Source organism: Cervus elaphus, chromosome X (genome assembly GCF_910594005.1).
Source record: "Cervus elaphus chromosome X, mCerEla1.1, whole genome shotgun sequence".
Lineage (NCBI taxonomy): Eukaryota > Metazoa > Chordata > Mammalia > Artiodactyla > Cervidae > Cervus > Cervus elaphus.
Genome location: NC_057848.1, coordinates 80,217,943 through 80,241,049, shown reverse-complemented (window position 1 = coordinate 80,241,049; position 23,107 = coordinate 80,217,943). Strand labels below are relative to the sequence as shown.

The 23,107-nt window shown below is 38.9% G+C and overlaps 1 protein-coding gene across 1 annotated transcript in view; it reads right to left on the bottom strand.

The window, feature by feature from the left end:
• Positions 1-23,107, bottom strand: part of IL1RAPL2 (interleukin 1 receptor accessory protein like 2) — a 1,284,763-nt gene that overhangs the window by 331,775 nt on the left and 929,881 nt on the right. The window lies entirely within an intron of this gene.

The following is a 23,107-nucleotide window of genomic DNA, read 5'->3' as shown; positions in this document are numbered from 1 at the left end:
ATCACTCACCTAGAGCCAGACATCCTGGAATGTGAAGTCAGGTGGGCCTTAGAAAACATCACTACAAACAAAGCTAGTGGATGTGATGGAATTCCAGTTGAGCTACTTCAAATCCTGAAAGATGATGCTGTGAAAGTGCTGCACTCAATATGGCAGCAAATTTGGAAAACTCAGCAGTGGCCACAGGACTGGAAAAGGTCAGTTTTCATTCCAATCCCTAAGAAAGGCAATCCCAAAGAATGCTCAAACTACCACACAATTGCACTCATCTCACACACGAGTAAAGTAATGCTCAAAATTCTCCAAGCCAGGCTTTAGCAATACGTGAACTGTGAACTTCCAGATGTTCAAGCTGGTTTTAGAAAAGGCAGAGGAACCAGAGATCAAATTGCCAACATCCACTGGATCATTGAAAAAGCAAGAGATTCCCAAAAATAACATCTCTTTCTGCTCTATTGACTATGCCAAAGCCTTCGACTGTGTGGATCACAATAAAATGTGGAAAATTCTGAAAGAGATGGGAATACCAGACCACCTAACCTGCCTCTTAAGAAACCTGTATGCAGGTCAGGAAGCAACAGTTAGAACTGGACATGGAACAACAGACTGGTTCCAAATAGGAAAAGGAGTACGTCAAGGCTATATATTGTTACCCTGCTTATTTAACTTATATGCAGAGTACATCATGAGAAACGCTGGGCTGGACGAAGCACAAGCTGGAATCAAGATTGCCTAGAGAAATATCAATAACCTCACATATGCCGATGACACCACCCTCATGGCAGAAAGTGAAGAAGAACTAAAGAGCCTCTCAATGAAGGTGAAAGAGGAGAGTGAAAAAGTTGGCTTAAAGCTCAACATTCAGAAAACTAAGATCATGGCATCTGGTCCCACCACTTTTATGGGAAATAGATGGGGCAACAGTGGAAACAGTGTCAGACTTTATTTTGGGGGGCTCCAAAATCACTGCAGGTAGTGATTGCAGCCATGAAATTAAAAGTCGCTTACTCCTTGGAAGGCAAGTTATGACCAACCTAGATAGCCTATTAAAAAGCAGAGACATTACTTTGCCAACAAAGGTCCATCTAGTTAGAGCTATGGTTTTTCCAATAATCATGTATGGATGTGAGAGTTGGACCATAAAGAAGGCTGAGCAATGACGAATTGATGCTTTTGAACTGTGGTGTTGAAGAAGACTCTTGAGAGTCCCTTGGACTGCAAGGTGATCCAACCAGTCAATCCTAAAGGAAGTCAGTCCTGAATGTTCATTAGAAGAATTGATGCTGAAGCTGAAGCTCCAATACTTTGGCCACCTGATGTGAAGAACTGACTCATTGGAAAAGACCCTGATGCTGGGAAACATTGAAGGCAGGAGGAGAAAGGGATAACAGAGGATGAGAAGGTTGGATGACATCACCAACTTGTTGGACACGAGTTTGAGCAAGATCTGGGAGTTGTTGATGGACAGGGAAGCCTGGCATGCTGCAGTCCATGGGGTCTCAAAGAGTCAGACACGACTGAGCAACTGGACTGAACTGATGCATTCCGTGCCAAGGTCTTTTACATTCACTCCGTCATTAAATCCTCAAAACAATATATGAAGTAGGTCCTAACATTATCAATATTTGACAGATGAGAAAACTGAGGTTCAGTGAGATTAAGTGACTTGGCTAAAGTCATATTGCTGATAAATACATTATGGGTCCAGGATTCAACCTAAGTCTATTTGACTCTTGAGTCTGAGCTCATAGATACTACTCTATACTGTTACTTCTCTTCCTTGTTTTTTGACTTCAAACTCTGTTTCTTTTTTATTCAAAACATATCCAGTTTCCATATAAGTATCTCAAAAATAGTTATTTTATTTAATTGATGGAGTTTGAGGATGAGCTGACTGAATACCCTTTTTTTCTTTTTTTTTTTAAATGTTTATTGGAGTATAATTGCCTTACTACGTTTTGTTAGTTTCTACTGTACAGTAAAGTGAATCAGCAATAATAGTACATATATGCCCTTTTTTGGACTTTCTTACCATTTAGGTCACCACAGAGCACTGAGTAGAGTTTCCTGTGCTATACAGTTCTCATTAGTGATCTGTCTTATACATAATATCAATAGTGCATATATGTCAATCCCAATCTCCCAATTTATCCCACCCTCCCCTTTCCCCTTTAATATCCATATGTTTGTTCTCTATGAATGAGTCTCTCTTTCTGCTTTGTATAACTTCCTCTGCATCTATACAATTCTACAGGTCAAATAGTGGGATAAAAGTTCAATTTGGATTGGTGTTATTCATTCTTTCAATCAGCTAACAAAAGTTTATAGCTCTTCTATTTTAAAATGGTACTCTATTAAACAGTGTATGTGTCCATGCTGGGGTTGGGGATGTAAAGCACAACTTTGAAGAATATATGGAGTAATATCCAAAGAGTTAATCTAGTATGAGAGATAGGCATGTACAAATGAATGACAAGAAGTAGAAATTGCCTATTTTAGTTTTTCTTGCTATTACAACAAGTTATCAAAAACTGAGTGGTTTAAGACAACATATTTATCTTATAGTTTGAGATGTCAGAAGTCTAACATGGATCTTACAGAACTAATAGTAAGGTGTTGCTAAGGCTGTGTCCTTCACTGAGGCCCTAGGCAACAATTTATTTCCTTTCTTTTTCCAGCTTATAGAGGCTGCCCATATCCCTTGGTGCTTGATCTTCTTCCATCCACTAAGCCACCAAAGGTAGCTTGAGTCCTTCTCACATGATGTCATGTAACTCTTCTCTTCTGCCTCCCTCTTTCAGTTTTAAGGACCCTTGTGATTACATTGGGCTCATTTGGGTAATTAAGAAAAACTTCTCTATTTTAAAGTGACATGATTAGCAATCGTAATTCCATTTGTAAACTTAATTTGCCTTTGCTATATAACCTAACAGATTCCTAACAGATTAATATGTGGACATCTTTGGAGAGCCATTATTCTGCTTACTAAAATGTCACAAAAGGTAATCAAATAAAATGCAAATGGAATAAATGGAATTTACAGAAGGATATGAAATCTTGGCTGTCATATGGAAGAACATATTAATACACTGCATGTGTTGTATTTTAATGAAAACTTTGGTTTACTGGTTTCATTTCAGGCAAATCAGTTTGTGAACAGGGACACAGTCTTTATATTTAAAACAGAAGTCCATCAAGACAATTAGTTAATTGTGTACATTGTAATTTGAATACATTGGGCTGCTATTGATAATTCTGTTTTAACCTTAGTGATTTCTTTATCTATAACTATCCTTTTCATTATAGGGGACTAGAATGAAAAAGTGGGAAGTCAAGAAACACCTGGAGTAACAGGCAAATTTGACCTTGGAGTACGGAATGAAGTAGGGCAAAGGCTAATAGAGTTTTGCCAAGAGAACGCACTGGTCATAGCAAACACCCTCTTGCAACAACACAAGAGAAGACGCTACACATGGACATCACCAGCTGGTCAACACCGAAATCAGACTGATTATATTCTTTGCAGCCAAAAATGGAGAAGCTCTATACAGTCAGCAAAAACAAGACCGGGAGCTTATGTGGCTCAGATCATGAACTCCTTATTGCCAAATTCAGACTTAAACCGAAGAAAGTAGGAAAAACCACTAGAACATTCAGGTATGACCTAAATCAAATCCCTTATGACTATACAGTGGAAGTGAGAAATAGATTTAAGGGACTAGATCTGATAGACAGAGAGCCTGATTAACTATGGATGGAGGTTCGTGACATTGTACAGGAGACAGGGATCAAGACCATCCCCATGGAAAATAAATGCAAAAAGGCAAAATGGTTGTCTGAGAAGGCCTTACAAATAGGTGTGAAAAGAAGAGAAGCGAAAACCAAAGGAGAAAAGGAAAGATATTCCCATTTGAATGCAGAGTTCCAAAGAATAGCCAGGAGAGATAAAAAAGCCTTCCTCAGCAATCAATACAAAGAAATAGAGGAAAACAATAGAATGGGACAGACTAGAGATCTCTTCAAGAAAATTAGAGATACCAAGGGAACATTTCACGAAAAGATGGGTTTGATAAAGGACAGAAATGGTATGGACCTAACAGAAGCAGAAGATATTAAGAAGAGGTGGCAAGAATACACGAAAGAACTGTACGTAAAAGATCTTTATGACCCAGATAATCACAATGGTGTGATCACTCACCTAGAGCCAGACATCCTGGAATGTGAAGTCAGGTGGGCCTTAGAAAACATCACTACAAACAAAGCTAGTGGATGTGATGGAATTCCAGTTGAGCTACTTCAAATCCTGAAAGATGATGCTGTGAAAGTGCTGCACTCAATATGGCAGCAAATTTGGAAAACTCAGCAGTGGCCACAGGACTGGAAAAGGTCAGTTTTCATTCCAATCCCTAAGAAAGGCAATCCCAAAGAATGCTCAAACTACCACACAATTGCACTCATCTCACACACGAGTAAAGTAATGCTCAAAATTCTCCAAGCCAGGCTTTAGCAATACGTGAACTGTGAACTTCCAGATGTTCAAGCTGGTTTTAGAAAAGGCAGAGGAACCAGAGATCAAATTGCCAACATCCACTGGATCATTGAAAAAGCAAGAGATTCCCAAAAATAACATCTCTTTCTGCTCTATTGACTATGCCAAAGCCTTCGACTGTGTGGATCACAATAAAATGTGGAAAATTCTGAAAGAGATGGGAATACCAGACCACCTAACCTGCCTCTTAAGAAACCTGTATGCAGGTCAGGAAGCAACAGTTAGAACTGGACATGGAACAACAGACTGGTTCCAAATAGGAAAAGGAGTACGTCAAGGCTATATATTGTTACCCTGCTTATTTAACTTATATGCAGAGTACATCATGAGAAACGCTGGGCTGGACGAAGCACAAGCTGGAATCAAGATTGCCTAGAGAAATATCAATAACCTCACATATGCCGATGACACCACCCTCATGGCAGAAAGTGAAGAAGAACTAAAGAGCCTCTCAATGAAGGTGAAAGAGGAGAGTGAAAAAGTTGGCTTAAAGCTCAACATTCAGAAAACTAAGATCATGGCATCTGGTCCCACCACTTTTATGGGAAATAGATGGGGCAACAGTGGAAACAGTGTCAGACTTTATTTTGGGGGGCTCCAAAATCACTGCAGGTAGTGATTGCAGCCATGAAATTAAAAGTCGCTTACTCCTTGGAAGGCAAGTTATGACCAACCTAGATAGCCTATTAAAAAGCAGAGACATTACTTTGCCAACAAAGGTCCATCTGGTCAACGTTATGGTTTTTCCAGTGGTCATGTATGGATGTGAGAGTTGGACTGTGAGGAAAGCTGAATGCTGAAAAATTGATGCTTTTGAACTATGGTGTTGGAGAAGACTCTTGAAAGTCCCTTGGACTGCAAAGAGATCCAACCAGTCCATCCTAAAGGAGATCAGTCCTGGGTGTTCATTGGAAGGACTGATGCTGAAGCTGAAACTCCAATACTTTGGCCACCTCATGCGAGGAGTTGACTCATTGGAAAAGACCGTGATGCTGGGAGGGATTGGGGGCAGGAGGAGAAGGGGACGACAGAGGATGAAATGGCTGGATGGCATCACCGACTCATTGGGCATGAGTCTGAGTAAACTCCGGGAGTTGGTGATGGACAGGGAGGCCTGGCGTGCTGGGATTCATGGGGTCACACAGGGTCAGACACGACTGAATGTCTGAACTGAACTGAACTGGGCACACACGGCCTACCATTAAAATATTTTGTAATGCAAAAGAATTAAAAAACTAAAAAAAAAAAAAAAAAGCAAAATATCATGTAAGCAATTTTAGCCATTTGTATGTGCTTTTAGTACTTAATCATTTTAAAAACAATTGGTTAGGAGGGAGCTAAGATGGCAGAGGAATAGGACAGGGAGACCACTTTCTCGCCCACAAATTCATTGAAAGAACATTTGAAAGCTGAGCAAACTACACAAAACAACTTCTGATCGCTAGCAGAGGACATCAGGCACCCAGAAAAGCAGCTCATTGTCTTCAAAAGGAGGTAGGACAAAATATAAAAGATAAAAAGAGAGACAAAAGTGTTAGGAATGGAGATCCATCCCAGGAAGGGAGACTTAATAGAGGAAGTTTCCAAACAACAGGAAACCCTCTCACCGTGATCTGGGGGAAGTTTTCAAATCTTGGAGGGCATCCTAACCAGGAGGAAAAATAAATAAAACCCACATATTACATGCCTAAAAGCAACTCCCAGCAGAAAAGTACCCCAGACACTCGCACCTACCACCAGCAAGTGGGGGCTGAACAGAGAGGAGGGGGCAGCATTGCTTAGGGTAAGAACCGGACCTGAATGCCCTGAGGGCAATCTGAGGGAGCTAAAGTGAGATAGCAACTTAAACTGTGGGATAGCAAGAGAGAGAGAGAGAATTAACCTGCGAAAAGCCCTAAGCTAAGGCACAGCTGGCCCGTTCACAGAACAAAAGAACTGAGCAATACCAGAGAAGAGCTAGCTGGCTGCAGACCGGCCCATCCCCCACCGGAAGCAGAGGGGAGGCTGGCGCCAGCCAGAGCCATAAAGAGGCAAATTCGGCCCCAGAGACAGCATCCCCTACGAAACTGCAAACAGGCTTCCAGTTTCTAACCAAAGACTTCCTGAGATTCTGGATGGTTGACATCTGCCAGGAGGGTCGCAGCCATAGATCAGCTCCCCAGAAGAGACACAAGGCACACCGAACCGGGCACGCCCAGAAACAGGCTGGGATGGGGAGGGCAGAAGTCGCGCTGCACCTGGGGAGAGTGTGCTTGTCAAGTTCCTGGTTGCCTGGGCTGCTCGAACCAGGGAAGGCACAAGACGCAGGCCCAACTGAGTCTGCACCTTTGTGGAGTACCCGAGAATCTGAACCTGAGCGGCTTAGGCCTGGGAAGCCCACGCAACTCAGGGCCGGCTCCCTGTAGAGCAACCTGAAGTCTGAGCAGTGTAGATGGGGAAAGCACACACTCCCTGAGTGGGGGCAAACCCAGTGTGGCCGGAACACTGCGAGTACTCCCCACACACGCCAGTGATATTTGTCTGCAGTGCCCCTCCCTCCCCACAGCACGACTGAACAAGTGAACCTAAACAAGAGACCACCTCTGCTCACTTGTGTCAGGGCTGAAATTAGACACTGTAGAGACCTGCAAACAGAAGCCAAATAAACAAGGGGAACTGCTTTAGAAGTGACAGGTGCAACAGATTAAAATCCCTGTAGTTAACACAGACTACACTGGAAGGGGCTTATAGATATTGAGAAGCAGAAGCAGGAAAAAGGAACTATCTGAAACTGAACTGAACCCACACTGCCCACAACAGCTCCATAGAAATTCCTAGATATACTTTTACTATTATTATTTTTTTAATTAAAAAAAATTAAAACATTTTTCTTTTCTTTTTTTTTTTTAAAGTTCTCTATTACTCCTCTGTTGCTCCTTAATTTTCATTTTTATAACCCACTGTAACCTTGCAAAAAAAGGACCCTATTTTTAAAGCAAACTTCATATATATTTCTTAAATTTTTTTGTGTTTTTTTTAAAGACACATTTATTCAGCATTATGATCAGACTATCACATTTAGCAAATGACAACATGGGTGCAAAAGTCTAACCTCTACTCTAGAATTTTAATCTTTGTTTTTCAGTATTTGATGTCAATTTTGGACATTTAAGAATCCAATCTTCAGTACCAATTTTTACTCAGGAGTATGATTACTGGCTTGATTACTCTCTCCCCTTTTGACTCTCCTTTTTCTCCCCCCCATCACCTCTATTTCCTCCCTTCTTCTTATCTTCTCAATCCAATTCTGTGAATCTCTGTGGGTGTTCTGGACAGTGGAGAACACTTAGGGAACAGAGTACTGCCCAGACCTGTCTCTCTCCTCTTGAGTCCCCCCCTTTTCTCCCCCTGCTCATCTCTATCTCCTTCCTCCCTCTCTTCTTCTTCATGTAACTTTGTGAACCTCTCTTAGTGTCCCTCACTGTGGAGAATCTTTTCATCATTAACCTAGAAGTTTTATTATCAGTGTTGTATGGATGGAGAAGTCTTGAGGCTAATGGAAGAATAAAACTGAAATCCAGAGGCAAGAGACTTAAGACCAAAACCTGAGAACACCAGAGAACTCCGGACTACAGGGAACATTAATTAATAAGAGATCATCCAAAAGCTTCCATACCCACACTGAATCCAACCACCACCCAAGAGCCAATAAGTTCCAGAGCAAGACATACCATGCAAATTCTCCAGCAACCCAGGAATATAGCCCTGAGTGTCAATATACAGGCTGCCCAAAGCCACACCAAACCCATAGACCCATCTCAAAACTCACTACTAGACACTCCATTGCACTCCAGAGAGAAGAAATCCAGTTCCACCCACCAGAACACAGACACAAGCTTCCCTAACCAGGAAACCTTAAAAAGCCAATCGTCCAACCCCACCCACAGGGAGAAATCTACACAATAAAAAGGAACCACAGACTACCAGAATACAGAAAGGCCACCCCAAACCCAGCAATCTAAATAAGATGAAAAGGCAGAGAAATACCCAGCAGATAAAGGAACATGAAAAATGCCCACCAAGCCAAACAAAAGAGGAGGAGATAGGGAATCTACCTGAAAAAGAATTTGGAATAATGATAATAAAAATGATCCAAAATCTTGAAAACAAAATGGAGTTACAGATAAATAGCCTGGAGACAAGGATTGAGAAGATGCAAGAATGTTTAACAAGGACCTAGAAGAAATAAAAAAGAGTCAATTAAAAATGAATAATGCAATAATTGAGATCAAAAACACTCTGAAGGGAACCAACAGTAGAATAATGGAGGCAGAAGATAGGATAAGTGAGGTAGAATATAAAATGGTGGAAATAAATGAAGCAGAGAGGAAAAAAGAAAAAAGAATTAAAAGAAATGAGGACAACCTCAGGGACCTCTGGGACAATGTGAAATGCCCCAACATTCGAATCATAGGAGCCCCAGAAGAAGAAGATAAAAAGAAAGGCCATGAGAAAGTGCTCAAGGAGATAATAGCTGAAAACGTCCCCAAAATGGGGAAGGAAATAGTCATACAGTCCAAGAAACCCAGAGAGTCCCAAACAGGATAAACCCAAGGTGAAACACCCCAAGACACATATTAGTCAAATTAACAAAGATCAAACACAAAGAACAAATATTAAAAGCAGCAAGGGAGAAACAACAAATAACACACAAGGGGATTCCCATAAGGATAACAGCTGATCTTTCAATAGAAACCCTTCAGGCCAGAAGGGAATGGCAGGACATACTTAAAGTAATGAAAGAGAATAACCTACAGCCCAGATTACTATACCCAGCAAGGATCTCATTCAGATATGAAGGAGAATTCAAAAGCTTTACAGACAAGCAAAAGCTGAGAGAATTCAGCACCACCAAACCAGCTCTTCAACAAATGCTAAAGGATCTTCTCTAGACAGGAAACACAGAAAGCCTGTATAAACGTGAACCCAAAACAACCAGATAAATGGCAATGGGACCATACTTATCAATAATTACCTTAAATGTAAATGGGTTGAATGCCCCAACCAAAAGACAAAGACTGGCTGAATGGATACAAGAGCAAGACCCCTATATATGCTGTCTACAAGAGACCCACCTCAAGATGAGGGACACATACAGACTGAAAGTGAAGGGCTGGAAAAAAATATTACATGCAAACGGACACAAAAAGAAACAGGAGTAGCAATACTCATATCAGATAAAATATACTTTAAAATAAAGGCTGTGAAGAGAGACAAAGAAGGACACTACATAATGATCAAAGGACCAATCCAAGAAGAAGATATAACAATTATAAATATATATGCACCCAACATAGGAACACCTCAATATGTAAGGCAAATGCTAACAAGTATGAAGGGGGAAATTAACAATAACACAATAATAGTGGGAGACTTTAATACCCCACTCACACCTATGGACAAATCAACTAAGCAGAAAATTAACAAGGAAACACAAACTTTAAATGACACAATGGACAAGCTAGACATAATTGATATCTATAGGACATTTCACCCCAAAACAATCAATTTCACCTTTTTCTCAAGTGCACATGGAACCTTCTCCAGGATAGATCACATCCTGGGCCATAAATCTAGCCTTGGTAAATTAAAAAAAAAAAAAATGAACTCATTCCAGTCATCTTTTCTGACGACAATTCAGTAAGATTAGAACTCAATTACAGGAAAAAAAAAACCATTAAAAATTCAAACATATGGAGGCTAAATAACACGCTTCTGAATAACCAACAAATCATAGACAAAATAAAAAAAGAAATCAAAATACGCATAGAAACGAATGAAAATGAAAATGCAACAACTTAAAACCTATGGGACACTGAAAAACAGTGCTAAGAGGAAGGTTCATAGCAATACAGGCTTACCTCAAGAAACAAGAAAAAAGTCAAATAAATAACCTAGCTCTACATCTAAAGCAAATAGAGAAGGAAGAAATGAAGAACCTCAGGGTTAGTAGAACGAAAGAAATCTTAAAAATTAGGGCAGAAATAAATGCAAAAGTAACAAAAGAGACCATAGCAAAAATCAACAAAGCCAAAAGCTGGTTTTTTGAAAAGATAAATAAAATTGACAAACCGTTAGCCAGACTCACTGAGAAACAAAGGGAGAAAAACCAAATCAACAAAATTAGAAATGAAAATGGAGAGTTCACAAGAGACAACACTGAAATACAAAGGATCATAAGAGACTACTACCAGCAGCTCTATGCCAGTAAAACGGACAACTTGGAAGAAATGGACAAATTCCTAGAAAAGTATAACTTTCCAAAACTGAACCAGAAAGAAATAGAAGATCCTAAGAGACCCATCACAAGGACAGAAATCGAAACTGTATATCAGAAAACTTCCAGCAAACAAAAGCCCAGGACCAGATGGTTTCACAGTTGAATTCTACCACAAATTTAGAGAAGAGCTAACACCTATCTTACTCAAACTCTTCCAGAAAATTGCAGAAGAAGGCAAACTTCCAAACTCATTCTATGAGGCCACCATCACCCTAATTCCAAAACCAGACAAAGATGCCACAAAAAAAGAAAACTACAGGCCAATATCACTGATGAACATAGATGCAAAAATCCTTAACCAAATTCTAGCAAACAGAATCCAACAACATATTAAAAAGATCATACATCATGACCAAGTGGGCTTTATCCCAGGAATGCAAGGATTCTTTAATATCCGCAAATGAATCAACGTAATACACCACATTAACAAATTGAAAGATAAAAACCATAGGATTATCTCAATAGATGCAGAAAAAGCCTTTGACAAAATTCAACATCCATTTATGATAAAAACTCTCTAGAAAGCAGGCATAGAAGGAACATACCTCAACATAATAAAAGCTATATATGACAAACCCACAGCAAACATTATCCTCAATGGTGAAAGATTGAAAGCATTTCCCCTAAAGTCAGGAAGAAGACAAGGGTGTCCACTCTCACCACTACTATTCATCATAGTTTTGGAAGTTTTCTCCACAGCAATCAGAGCAGAAAAAGAAATAAAAGGAATCCAGATAGGAAAAGAAGAAGTAAAACTCTCACTGTTTGCAGATGACATGATCCTCTACATAGAAAACCCTAAAGACTCTACCAGGAAATTACTACAGCTAATCAATGAATATAGTAAAGTTTCAGGATATAAAGTTAACACACAGAAATCCCCTGCATTCCTATAAACTAACAATGAAAAAACAGAGAAATTAAGGAAACAATACCATTCACCATTGCAACAAAAAGAATAAAATACTTAGGAGTATATCTACCTAAAGAAACAAAAGACCTATACATAGAAAACTATAAAACACTGATGAAAGAAATCAAAGAGGACACAAATAGATGGAGAAATACACCGTGTTCATGGATTGGAAGAATCAATATTGTGAAAATGAGTATACTACCCAAAGTAATCTATAGATTCAATGCAACCCCTATCAAGCTACGAACGGTATTTTCAGAGAACTAGAACAAATAATTTCACAATTTGTATGGAAATACAAAAAACCTTGAATAGCCAAAGCAATCTTGAGAAAGAAGAATGGAACTGGAGAAATCAACCTGCCTGACTTCAGGTTCTACTACAAAGCCACAGTCATCAAGACAGTATGGTACTGTCACAAAGACAGAAAGATAGATCAGTGGAACAAAATAGAAAGCACAGAGATAAATCCACTTACCTATGGACACCTTATTTTCGACAAAGGAGGCAAGACTATACAATGGAAAAAAGACAACCTCTTTAGCAAGTGGTGCTGGGAATACTGGTCAACCATTTGTGAAAGAGTGAAACTAGAGCACTTTCTTACACCATACACAAAAATAAACTCAAAATGGTTTAAAGATCTAAATGTAAGATCAGAAACTGTAAAAACTCCTAGAGGAGAACATAGGCAAGCACTCTCTGACATAAATCACAGCAAGATCCTCTATGACCCACCTCCCAGAATGTTGGAAATAAAAGCAAAAATAAACAAATGAGACCTAATGAGACTTAAAAGCTTTTGTACAACAAAGGAAACTATCAGCAAGGTGAAAAGACAGCATTCAGAATGGGAGAAAATAATAGCAAATGAAGCAACAGACAAAGGATTAATCTCAAAAATATACAAGCAACTCCTGCAGCTCAATTCCAGAAAAATAAATGACCCAATCAAAACATGGACCAAAGATCTAAACAGACATTTCTCCAAAGAAGATATACAGATGGCTAACGAACACATGAAAAGTTGCTCAACATCACTCATTATCAGAGAAATACAAATCAAAACCACAATGAGGTACCATTACACACCAGTCCGAATGGCTGCTATCCAAAAGTCTACAAGAAATAAATGCTGGAGAAGGTGTGGAGAAAAGGGAACCCTCTTACACTGTTGGTGGGAATGCAAACTAGTACAGCCACTATGAAGAACAGTGTTGAGAGTCCTTAAAATACTGGAAATAGAACTGCCATATGACCCAGCAATCCCACTCCTGGGCATACACACCAAGGAAACCAGAACTGAAAGAAACTTGTGTACCCCAATGTTCATCGCAACACTGTTTATAATAGTCAGGACATGGAAGCAACCTAGATGCCCATCAGCAGACGAATGGATAAGAAAGCAGTGGTACATATACACAATGAAATATTACTCATCCATTAAAAAGAATACATTTGAATCAGTTCTAATGAGTTGGATGAAACTGGAGCCCATTATACAGAGTGATCTAAGCCAGAAAGATAAACACCAATACAGTATACTAGCACATATATATGGAATTTAGAAAGATGGTAACGATAACCCTATATGCAAGACAGTAAAAGAGACACAGATATATAGAACAGACTTTTGGACTCTATGGGAGAAGGTGAGAGTGGGATGATCTAAGAGAATAGCATTGAAACATGTATATTATCAAGTGTGAAACAGATCGCCAGTCCAGGTTGGATGCATGAGACAAGTGCTCGGGTCTGATGCACTGGGATGACCCAGAGGGATGGGATGGGGAGGGAGTTGGGAGGGCGTTCAGGATAGGGAACACATGTAAATCCAGGGCTAATTCATGTCAATGTGTGGCAAAAACCACTACAATATTGTAAAGTAATTAGCCTCCAAGTAATAAAAATTAAAGGAAAAAAAATAAAACAAATTAGTTATAGTGCTTAACATGTTTAACCATTTGGATGTGCTTATAGTGCAACAGTTAGAACTGAACATAGAACAACAGACTGGTTTCAAATTGGGAAAGGAGTATGTCAAGGTTGTATATTGTCACCTTGGTTATTTAACTTATATGCAGAATACATCATGCCGAATGCCAGGCTGGATGAAACACAAGCTGGAATCAAGGTTGAGGGGAGAAATATCAATAACCTAGGATGTGCAGTTAACACCATCCTTATGGCAGAAAATGAAGAATAACTAAAGAACCTCTTGATAAAGGTAAAATAGGATAATGAAAAAGTTGACTTAAAACTCAGCATTCAAAAATTGAAGACAATGACATCTGGTCTCATCACATCATGGCAAATAGATGGGGAAAGAATAGAAACAGTGACAGGCTTTATTTTCTTGGGCTCCAAAATCACTGTATATGGTGACTGCAGCCATGAAATTAAAAGACACTTACTCCTTGGAAGAAAAATCATGACCAACCTAGAGAGCATATTAAAAAGCAGAGACATTACTTTGCCGACAAATGTCCATCTAGTCAAAGCTATGTTTTTTTTCCAATAGTCATGTATGGATGTGACAGCTGAACCATAAAGAAGGCTGAGCAATGAAGAATTGATGGTTTTGAACTGTGGTGTCAGAGAAGACTCTTAAAAGTTCCTTGGACTGCAAGGAGATCCAACCAGTCTATCCTAAAGGAAATCAATCCTGAATATTCATTAGAAGGATTGATGCTGAAGCTGAAGCTCCAATACTTTGGCCACCTGATGCAAAGAGCTGACTCATAGAAAAGGCCATAATGCTGGGAAAGATTGAAAGCAGGAGAAGAGGGAGATGAGATAGTTGGATGGCATCACTGACTCAATGGATGTGAGTTTGAGCAAACTCTGTGAGATGATGAAGGATAGAGAAGCCTGGCAGCCCATGAGATCTCAAAGAGTTGGACATGACTGAGTGACTGAACAACAATAGTGCTTAATGAGGACTACAATTGTAGACATTAAGTAAAGAATTGTTTTAGAATCAAAGGTTCATGCCAATAATAATTTTCCAATCACAGAATAATATTTTGGTGGACATTAAACATGATGTGATATTTAGAAGTCAGGAATTGTCCTCCTAAGTGAAGAACTTATCTAACATAAAGACTGCATTAATTTGGGGTCTGAAGTTGAAAAAAACCAGCCAGTATCATTACAAGGCATTATCCCTTCATGTCAGCTTTGCATTTCCAGAGAATTTTTCATGATCATGATTGACCCATGATCTCTCTTGCAAGAGAGCAAGTCAAATGCACGGTCATCAAAAACCTACAAATTTCAGGGTCTTATTTTGACTCTGCAGATGAAGAAACTGAGATTCAGGGAAGTTATACCACTCACCTAAAGACACCAAGCTACTAAGGGACAGAACCAGGATTTAAATTCTAATTTCTTCACTCCTATTCTGTAGTCTCCTTATGTCATTTAATCCTAACAGCATTCCTATGATGTGAGTACTACTATAATTTCTTTCTTACTGTTGAGGAAATTAAGGATCAGAGAGGTTGGGTAATCTAACCAGCTAGAAAAAGTTGCAGAACTGTCACCCAAATCTATGTCTATCTAACACCAAAGCTGGGCTCTTTTCCTCTAAAATTCTCTAGAATGTAATAGTTTTTCAAATCAACTTAATCCTACTACAAATATATCTGAAATAAAATCATTTTGCATTGCATTTTCATCACTGAAGTCAGAACCTGGCCCTTCAAAATCTTGATTGATTTCCCACAGCACTCTGGGAGATTTCCAAGCTTGTTCCCTGTCTTCATAACACTGATGAGCACTAATTCAATTAATGAAATATAAATTGATAATCTATGATGTTGAAATTGATTTTCAAATAAAGCCAATTATGACTGTTCACAGTTCCAAGGAGAAAATAAAAGTTGGGTGATTTTTATACACAATTACTGAATAGAGAAATATCAAAGATAAGAGAAAACAAATCAACTGAATTTACAAAGACTTTCACTTTTCAATTATTATCTCAATAAATCCACTTGGGAGGCTAGTAGGGCAAGGATTGCTATCGCCAGAAACTGAGATATGAACTCTCAGGAATTTTTCAAAATCGGATCCAAATCCCCCCAAACAGAATGCCTTGACTTTTTGAATCAACCTCATAAACATCCCCTCTAACTGTAGAACTTTAACGATAGATTCATATTTACTGATAGGATAAGTACTTCCTCAGCTGTCATTATTATTCATCTCCTGATATAATTTTTCCAGAGATTGGACTCAATGCTCAGGAGAATCTGCATCTCTGAATAAAAAGTCTTTCATTACCATAAGGCAGGCTAATGCTATGACAGGATAGTCACTCCCTGTCACTCCATACTACAGTCTTCTTCATACTGGTTTAAATGAAGCCGCTTCCAAGTGTGGTCTAACTCACCTGAGGGTCTACATGTAGCCCCTCCCTGCCCCCATCATCCACTGATTTGGACTAGTGCTTCCCTGCAAAACATTTCAGGACAGATGAAAACCAGGTGCTCAAGGCTGCTCTGGCCTTATGCTGTGTTTATCTGGTTCCATTGGATGTTTCTACAGCAAACATGCACTTTCTCTAATAGTGTCTTTAATCAAGAAGTGGTCAGGTCATTTGTGAGAGAACAAAAGTCTTTTCAGGAAACTTTCTTCTGTAAGGGTGGTTACCTGGGGTTACCAACCAGTTAAAACACTGCAGATCAATCTTGCTGCATTAGATGACTCAGTGTCTACTGCTCTGCTTTTAGCTTGCCAAGTTACTTACGTGTCTAACTAAAACCCAGGCCTTCTGGATCTTTGTCTATGGGCTGATGCCCCATCAATGCTTCAGTCTGAGCCTGAAAGCTGGGACTCACTAGCACATAGCCATTTAGTCTCAGAGAGCCTTAAAGAAGAAAAAGGCACTATTTCTTGAAGATAGAATTTTAGTTCCTGGGATGGCAAAAGCTCCTCATTCTTGCCTATCTTATGTGTATCCAGAGCTTGGAAATGTCTGTGATATTCATCAGCATTGAGCTGATCTCACCCTAATTCAGAGCAGATGGCTGCTTATATGTTATGATTTTAAAAGAAAAGCCTCTTCCAACTTTCAGAAACATCTGCCACCCACTATCTAGGTTACAAACTCTGTAATACTGCTGTTGGAAGCACAGATTCTGTGTTAAGAATACCTGAGTTTGAATCTGGCTCTGACACCTATTGTGTGACCCTGATCATGTTTCTTAATTCCTCCAGGAGTCAGTGCATAACTGTGTATGATAACTGTACCAATTCTTTGGGATCCTTATGAGGATTAAATGAGATCATGTTTCTGAAGGGCAAAGAAGAGAACTGGCTCATAGTTTTATCAACGGTATTAATTATTACTAATTTACCAATCAAAAAAAAAAAAACATTGATCTGTATCTACTTCTAGGGAGAGAATCCAATGTAATGTATCACTGAGAATAAGTATGGTAATGAAAGGAAGGTTGACAGGACCAGGGCAGGGTACTGAAGGGAAGAACGGGAAGTAGGGTGGAGACAGAGCAACAGGATCACCAAAGCAATTTTCACTTAAACAGTTCCATTTTCCCTGAGCAACCACCAGTACTTGTATATAGAGATCCAGGTCTAAAACTCACATGACCAACTTCTGCCTTGTTAAGGGGGTTGGCTTTTTCTCCAGAAGCTTAAAAAATATCTGTAAGATTGTGTAAGGAAACAGATGAAATGGCAGGTGTGTTTCAATAGTATCTATATGGCGAATGCACTGAACTTTAGTCAGTGACTTTATTGAGTTCTCCTACCCTTGCAAGGGCTTCCCTGGTGGCTCAGATAGTAAAGACTCTTCCTGCAATGTGGAAGACCTGGGTTCGATCCCCGGGTCAGAAAGATCCCCTGGAGAAGGAAATGATAACCCACTCCAGTATTCTTGCCTGGAGAATCCCAGGGATAGAGAAGCCTGGCGGGCTACAGTCCATGGGCTCGTAAAGAGTCAGACATGACTGAGGGACTAACACACACACACACATACCTGCAAAATGAAAAGGGAATTTGCAAATGACTGGCACAATAATAGAAGGCACTTCCATCAGTTTAATGAATATCTTCCAGAGAATGGACAGACTAAATGCAACTCACTCTCCATGTGGTATATTATCTAAGCCCTGGGCTGAAATCTCAGAGACCTGAGTTCTAATCCACACTGCTAATAATTTCTTGTGTGGCCTTGGGCAATTCAGATAACTTTGCAGGGGTTGAGTCTCCCCATCTTCAAAATGAGCATGATAATCACCCTATATATATAGTTTGTATGGTTAATATAAAGATCAAATGAAATAAAAAAAAAATACAAAAGTCCTATGCAGTTAAAAAAGAACTCTAAAAATATAAGGTATAAAGTGGAATGTATCTTCTTAAAGTAATAATTTCCAACAATGCATCCCAGACATACAGCTGTTTTCTGCCATTCTTTGCAGTCCCTGAGGAGGAAATCTACATGACCAACTTGGTTGCTTGTTCAGTGTTTTAAAAGGCTTTGCCACCATACCATTTTTTTTTAATGTCTAGTATAAATGTATGTAACTGCAATGAAATGCTAAATTTACTAAAGAAAGGGAGAAAAATCACCATTAATTATATTTACTGAAAATAACATGTAACACCCCTGTGGCACTTACCATAAGTCAGGTTCTACTCTAAGGGCTTTGATTTTAATTCATTTATATTGTTGTTGTTTAGTTGCTAAGTTGTGTCTGACTCTTTGTGAGCCCATGGACTAAAGCCCACCAGGCTCCTCTGTCCATGGGATTCTTCAGGCAAGAATACTGGAGTGGGTTGCCATTTCCTTCTCCAGAGCATCTTCCCAACCCAGGGATGGAACTCGCATCTCCTGCGTTGCCAGGTGGACTCTACCACTGAGCCACCAGGGAAGCCCAATTCATTTACATAGACAATAACAATAATTCTATGATTGAAGTACATATTGTTAGTATCTCTATTTTACAGATAAAATATTGAGGCATCAAAAAATTAGGTGAACTGCCCGAGGTAACATATCTAGTAAGAAACAGAGCTGAGGCTTGAATTTGGTAGTCTGGCTCCAGAGGCCTTGCTAAGTATAAGTGTAATAGAATCCCGATCAATTTGTCACTTCAATAAACATTTTGTCCTTACATAATGATTACAAAATCATTATTAGAAATACAATAGTCCTCCTAACACACAAATCCCCTCTAAAGAGTCCCCAGCATTTAGTTTTGGCTTGATAACTTTTCTGCAATAGCCTACCACCTCACAAGGTTGGTCATTTCAATTTTAAATCACTCTATTAAAATTGTATTCTTTACCTTCCTCTTAAGTTTGTCTCTTTGTATGTTTTATCTTTCAGTCCTATTTATGCTCTTTGATATAACACAAAATAAACCAACACACCTTTTATATACCAATGCCTAAAATATTTGCAGACAGATTTCTTGATTTCTTTCACCCCCCTGCCCTTCTGAAACTCTGACCCTTTCCAGGTTAAACACTTCCAGTTCCTTCAATTGTCCATTGTCTTTTAGGTGACATGTATTTCATAACCCTTTACCATCCTAGACAACTTTTTTGGGGCAAAATGTAGTCTATCAATAGGCCTCTTAAATAAGGCAGAATAAACTGAACACACAATTTCAGATGTCATCTAAAGTGCAGTGGAACCAATACTTCTATTGTTCTGGACCCTACCTTCCTGTGATGCAGACTAAGACGGAATTAGCATTTTTGGCAACCTAGTCACCCTGCTTGTGTTCTTAGCCAAATAAAATCCCGAGACAGTACTTTTGCAGTTGGATTTTTGGACCTGAATGAAAAACTTTACATTTTTTTTTTATTAAATGTCATCTGGTTAGTTTCAACCCATCATTCCAAACTACTGAGATCTTTTTGAATAAGAATTATGTTCTCCAAAGAATTAACTGTCCCTCCCAATTTCCTCTCATCTGCAAATGTGATAAGCATAATTTATATGTCATCTAAGTCACTGATAAAATATGCAGAACTGGACAGCACCCTGAGAGAGGGCTCTTTGGTGGACAACAACATTGAATCACTAATCAACACTTCTGAAGTACAGTGCCTGCTGCCTGCCCAAGGTTCCCCACTGTGCCGCGTTTCTGTGGCTCTGTCTCATGCTCTGAGCATTTCTGCTCCAAATAGGACAAGGTAAGGATTTTGTGAAGGCCAGTGCAAAATGAAAATGTGGGACCTCTTGTTCAATAGTTAAGAATTTTTAGACAGTAACAGTAGGCCATTAAACCAAGTAGGGGACCCTTCTAAGCATGGGAGCCTTATGACTCCACAAGTCCTCTGCCCACGATAGTAGCCTTATCCCCAAACTTTCCTGTGACAGAGACTGCTAGCTGTTGTGCAAAATCTGTTTACTTTCCTTTCTGAGCAGATACCTAGATTCTATGTACTAGCCTTCACTGCAGTCAGATGTGAATATGAATCTGAGTTCTAGCTAATACAACATGAATGGAAGTGATATATATATATATATATATATATATATATATAAATTCCAGACCTGGCCCATAAAAATTTCACACATGAGTTTTTTCATATTCCTTCATCAACTTGATATAGATGATAATGGAGACTTTGGAAGCTACATGCTAGAGGTGGTAAAATTTGAAGAATGAAGGAACCCAAAAACTTGAATTAAGAAGACTTTTTAGAACTTTGTGTGAAAAAAATAATGTCTATTACCATTAAACCATTATATATCTTCGTGTTTGCTTCTTATAGTGTTTATATCACTCTAGAAAATACATTGTCTAAATATCAGAATTACCTAGAGAGCTAGTTAAAATTCAGATTCCTGGGTCCTCCTACTAGAACCAGGTCTAAGGTAGGGACTGAAAATCTATATTCTTAACCAACCATACACAGCGGATTCTGATGAAAAGTTTGGAGACCCATTGTCTAGGCTTTTCTTTCAATTTTGCCTATCACAATTCCCCCATTCTGTGATTTTCTTCTGGTTCTTATTTCCAAGGTGATATTCACCTCATGCATTTAATTAATCTGCTCCATTGAATACAGTTTGGATGTCTGGAGCTCTAGCAACCATTTTGTAATCTGGGGATGGTAGTTAAAAGCAAAAAAGTGGAGGAGCAGAAAGAGAGTAAAAACCTAGATCCCTGATGACTTCTTGAAGTTTCCATACCAATGCTGTATTATCTAACTCTTGATTCTTTTTGCTGTGAGAGAATGAATGTTTATGTGTTTGTAAAGCTATTCAATAGAGTTTTCCAATATGTAATTTTCTATTCTATTTAGTAAAATCTAATCCTAACCCACTGGGAATTATGTTGGAATATGTTATTCTTTCAGGGCTCAAGATATATATATTTCCTTTTGCTAAGGGTTGTTCTTTATCTTCATATAAAATTAGGCCTTGCCTGAGTAATTGCCCAAGCAATTTAGTAGCATGGTGGAAGAAATAGAAGTCAATACTTCATTTCACTAGGACGTTAAATTGCATTTCTCTTTAGTCATCAAAAACTCTATCTTATAAGACTAGAAATACTACTGTTAAAGTCTTAAAAATAGAGATAACATCTTGTGTTCGATATTTTTCAGTGAATATTCACCTTATACCAGCTTGCTATGATCTGAATGTATGTGTCCCCTCAAAATTCATATGTTGAAATCTAATGCCCAATGTGATAATATTCAGAAGTGGGGCATTTGGGATGTGTTAAGTTTTATGAGTGGGATTAGTGCCATTATAAAAGATACCCTTAGAGAAATCCTTTGCCTCTTCTGCCACGTGAGGTTACATTGAGAAAACAACTGTCAATGAGGAATCAGGCTCTCATCAGACTAAATCTGCCAGTGACTTGATCTTGAACTTCCCAGCTTGCAGGACTGTAAAGGACAAATTTCTGTTGTTTATAAGCCACTCAATCTACACGGTATTTTTGTTACAGCAGCCCAAATAGACTAAGATACAACTCGTTCTTCCTAATCTGATGAAAATAATTAAGTATACTTTTGAGAAGCAAGACGATTGAGGCACCCTTTTTGGTTTAAGATGATTTTGAAAAGCATGGATTGGATGGTTCTGTCTTTCATTTTTCTTTCATCTATTAAAAAGCAAAGACAGAGTGACAGATGAAACAGGATCTAGTCATCCATCTTAAAGGGACAGTTGGAGCTTTTGCAAAGAAATGAAAACTATCATCCTTGTCAACTTTAAGTTGGGGCTCTAAACACAATACCTGCAGCCAATTAGTAGTCCATGACCAATCAGAGCACTCATGCAGACTGTTCTTCCAACCCAAAATATAATCCTAATGCCAAGAATTATTAGCTACAGAAGATAAAGCAGTTTTATCTTGTGATATGCAAACAACTTGACTCAATATATTATTCATTTATGCTAAAAGCATGTATTTTCCAAGAATATTTTGACTATGCCTTGACAATGAAATGCAGATGAATAAAAGGCCTAAATTATTTCACATTAGGTATTCTGTGATTTCACCAAGAAGTCCTGCACCACAAAGGTCGGCTTCCTAAGGATCACACTCGTAATGAGGGACATGCAGTGCTCTGATTTCTCATTCGGCTGTGCGACTTGGACCATCAATTCCAGCTTTCAGTGATGTTACCTCTATCCCTTGCAAATCCTTGGAATATGCCAATTTGGATGGTCTTAGAAGATATATGTGTGACATCAATAATGTCAGGGATAAAATATGCCCACTGAGCATATTCAAGGGAGCTTGTGCCCTTAAAAGAGACAAAAACTAGAGAACAAAGATAACAGGCTTATTGACAGCTAACAAGCAGCCACAAGCAGCTTTAAAGCTGGACTGAGTCAGAGAAGCATTTGCTTAAAAGCCCTTTGTCCTTGAACAAAGAGAGAAAGCCCCTAGCACAGAAAAGGCAGGTCAATTTTCTCACTCAGAAACTTTGACAGCACTTTCCTTGCTGGGCTAGTAATCTACTAAGTGGGATAATAGTTGATTTCCCTATTCCTTAGATTTGCAAATATATCTATCAGTGGTCCCTTTTGGCTATCCAGAGTCTGGTTAAAATTCAGCAGTGGGTGAAGCAGTACTCATCAGGATGCCTACAAATGCAGGGTCCATCTCTATAAAATGTTGAATTTTGAGAAGAATATTAACATGCTTTTACCTTTATGTTAATACCTTTAACATAAAAACAAGTCTGCCTTTAAGTAACAACAGAAAAGAAAAATCAATAATGTGAGTGCCTGCATGCTAAGTCGCTTCAGTCATGTCCCACTCTTTGTGGCCTTATGGACTGTTGCCCGCCAGACTCCTCTGTCCATGGGATT